Source organism: Nuphar pumila, chromosome 1, assembly GCF_984573655.1.
Source record: "Nuphar pumila chromosome 1, dmNupPumi1.hap1.1, whole genome shotgun sequence".
Classification (NCBI taxonomy): Eukaryota; Viridiplantae; Streptophyta; class Magnoliopsida; order Nymphaeales; family Nymphaeaceae; genus Nuphar; species Nuphar pumila.
In genome coordinates, this window is record NC_143249.1 from 14,671,393 (window position 1) to 14,675,084 (window position 3,692).

General features: G+C 43.8%; 1 pseudogene; it reads left to right on the forward strand.

The window, feature by feature from the left end:
• The first annotated feature begins 253 nt into the window (after positions 1 to 253).
• On the forward strand, positions 254 to 2,272 carry LOC149848071 (L-type lectin-domain containing receptor kinase SIT2 pseudogene; annotated as a pseudogene).
• The last annotated feature ends 1,420 nt before the right edge of the window (positions 2,273 to 3,692 follow it).

The following is a 3,692-nucleotide window of genomic DNA, read 5'->3' on the forward strand; positions in this document are numbered from 1 at the left end:
TTCACCATTAGATCTTTCTCTTTCATGGTTCCCACCAACAAAATGTACAGGCAAACCAATTCCAACCAAGAACCAACGAAGGGGCTCAGTTTCATTTTAGTCAAGTCTTGTGAGAAACTGATAATAAATGTAATTTTTACGCCAAACATTTTCCTCATCTATTACTACATGCCTCCTCCGACGCCTAACCTTAGAGAGCTACCATTGAAGCAATCCAAACAGACACTGGTGTAAACTTCAGCTCCATTCTACAATGGCCTGCTCAAGTCTGACTCTTGGACTAGCAGAGTTCTTTGTGCTCCTCCTCCTCCTTGCTCATAACTGCAAACCTGCAATTTCAATCAACAGCAGCTTCGTTTTCAATGGTTTTCATGGATCCAACTTGACCTTATACGACTCTTCACTGATCACCTCAAAAGGTGCTCTGCGTCTAACTAACAGCTCCCAAAGCTTAATTCAGGGCTACAAGGGCCATGCATTCTACCCCTCTGCTCTGCAATTCAAGAATCCTTCTGCTGATAACACAACTCAATCTTTCAGTACTCGTTTCGTGTTTGCGATCGTTTCCGAAAGCAAGCAATCAGGTGGTCATGGCATCGCCTTCGTAGTTGCTCCCTCCACCCATCTCTCCAACACAATTGGAGGCCACTATCTCGGCCTCTTCGATGGCTCAAACGATGGAAATTCATCCAACCATATATTTGCAGTCAAATTCGACACAGTTCAATCCCCACCTTTGCACGACAGAGATGGAAACCATGTTGGTGTTGACATCAACAGTGTGATCTCCAATACCTCAGAAACTGCTGCTTATTACACAGACGATGGCAGGAAAGAAACAGTTGTGTTGGACAGCAGGACACTGATCCAGGCATGGATAGACTATGACGGGCATAAGAAGCTGCTCAATGTGACAATAGCTCCATCGACACATCCACTCAAGCCCAACCGCTCACTGATATCATATAGCGTGGATCTATCCCCTGTTCTGAATTAATACATGTATGTTGGATTCTCCTCTAGTACACTAAAGCTTGTAAGTGAGCACTACATCTTGGCGTGGAGCTTCGTTATCAATGGAGAGCCTCCAGCACTGGACCTCTCACACCTTCCTTCTATTCCTAAGTGGAAGTCTACATCTATATGGAAGTCTTCTAGGCTGTTCAGATATATTTCTATAGTATCAGTACCACTCTTACTCGTTATGGTCATAGTTAGCATTTCTTATGTGGTGTATAGGAGGTGGAAGCTGACATCTGAAACTGTAGAAGAATGGGAGCTGGACTACCCGCACCGATTGACATATAAGGAACTCTATAGAGCAACCAAAGGTTTCAAGGAGAAGGAGCTACTGGGTAGAGGAGGTTTTGGTAGAGTTTACAAAGGTGCGTTGCTGAGAAATGGTATGCAGGTTGCAGTCAAGAGAGTGTCACATGGTGGAAAACAGGGGATGAGGGAGTTTGTAGCAGAGGTATCAAGCTTGGGGAGGTTGAGGCATAGGAACCTGGTTCAATTGCAAGGGTGGTGTAGGCGCGGGGAAGATCTTCTTCTGGTCTATGATTTCATGCCAAACGGGAGCCTAGATAATTTTCTTTTCGAAGAGCAAAAGAGAAGCCTCAGCTGGGAAGAAAGGTTCAAGATTCTCAAGGGAATTGCCTGTGGCCTACTCTATCTGCATGAAGAATGGGAGCAGGTGGTTGTACACAGAGATGTCAAAGCAAGCAATGTTTTGTTGGATGCAGATATGAATGGGAGGCTGGCTGATTTTGGGCTTGCAAGACTCTATGAGCATGGCACCAATCCTAAGACAACCCACATTGTTGGCACTTTGGGATACATGGCACCTGAGCTTTCACGGACCTGCAAGGCTACAACGAGCTCCGATGTGTACTCATATGGTGCATTGCTCCTTGAGGTGGCCTGTGGGAGGAGACCCATTGAACCTGATAAGGCCAGTGAAGAGGTTTTTCTGGTGGAATTTGTGCATTCATTATGGATGGATGGAAAAATATTGAATGCTATGGACAAGAGGCTTGGGACGAACTATGTGGAGGAAGTAGAGCTAGTGCTGAGGCTTGGTGTGCTCTGCTCGCAGGCTGCACCTGAAGCTAGGCCGAGTATGAGGCAAGTAATTCAGTTTCTTGAAGGAGATGCATCAGTACATGATTTGGAACTCCAGAATTTGGTTATCGAGGTTGATCCAGGCAGCTTCAACCAACTAGTTCTGCAGTATCCTTCCTCTGACAAGATATCATCAATCTCAAGTTCATAATTTGAGGACCATTGCATACTTTCAAAAGCATCAAAGTAGATCATCTTATCTATCATTCTTGTGAATGAAATCATCAAACTAGCATAATGGCATTTCCTTCTGAGGTTCCACATGGTTGGAACAGTGCAGTTCTAGAATCCTGCTTGTTTAGTTGACCAGAGTTTGATAGCAGACTTGTTATTTGATGTGGGTCCAAGACATGTTGAGCTGATCCTTTTGTGAATTTATTGAGCATATTCTTGATGGACCTAAAAGTGTGTATGAGCTATGGAGCATAGATTAGATATGAATTATCTACTGCACCTTGGTGAATACTTGGACCAGAACCTTGAAAAAGATCATACATATTGTAACACCCCGATCTGGGACCTCAGGGGTCCGAGTTCGGTTGGTATTACTTCCCAGAGGGAAAAGTGCAAAGCTTACACAGAGAAAACGTGGCTAAAAAAAAACTTTTTATTTTATTTCATAATAAAACTTTTTCTTACATTGATCATCATTCATAACATAGAAAAGCAATTACAATTTATTCTCAATGACAAGGAAAGTAAAAGTATACCACTGCTCTGCTGAAGACTGAAAAGAGAACTGCTCACAAGCGACTGATTTAATACTTGGCACCTACAGTTGTAATTAAACACAAATGGGGGTGAGTCTACAACCCAGTAAGAGATAATCATAAGTAAATAAACAATAATTTACAACTGTAGTGGGCTCTAAGCCCCTAGTCTTATTTTAATTCTCGACACACCACACATGTTTGTATATTTTAATTTCCCCCATTATCATTCTCAAAAACTCTTTCTCTCTCTACTATCACTAGGCTGGCTATACCGGTAATAGCCATCTATGGGCGTAGCAACCCTGTAGAACACCCCAATTCTACGTGTTGGCCAGACTATGAACCATACACTCCCAGTGGTCCCCAGACCACCAGGCAATGCAGTGAACCACCACGGGGACCCCACCGGTAGCTAGCCGGGAGGTCAAGCTCTCAATCTCGGCATGGTTCATGCTACATCCTAACCATGATGATTATTAACCATCCATGGTCCTCTAGAGTCGCAACCCAGTGTGAGTGAAATCCTAAGTCATAACTAAGTTCACACATTGAACAATATTCTCAAATTCAAAATTCACTCGTTCCCTCACGAGTGGTGTCATGACTAATCACAACAATCTCATTCTCAATCCCATGATGACGTTAGGACTCACACCGCTCTCACTTAGCACGCAATGATGTAGTGTCTCTACATCATTAAATCACCGGCGGCCCACTCTCCATGGTGGCTGCACTCTGGCCGCGAACCAGGTAGCCCTTGCCACAGGTCGCCACTTTCGGGATTTAAGGGGTACTGCATGCTGAACTCTAAATATCCATTCACACCACATGAATGAATTAAATGAGACTCTAATCTAA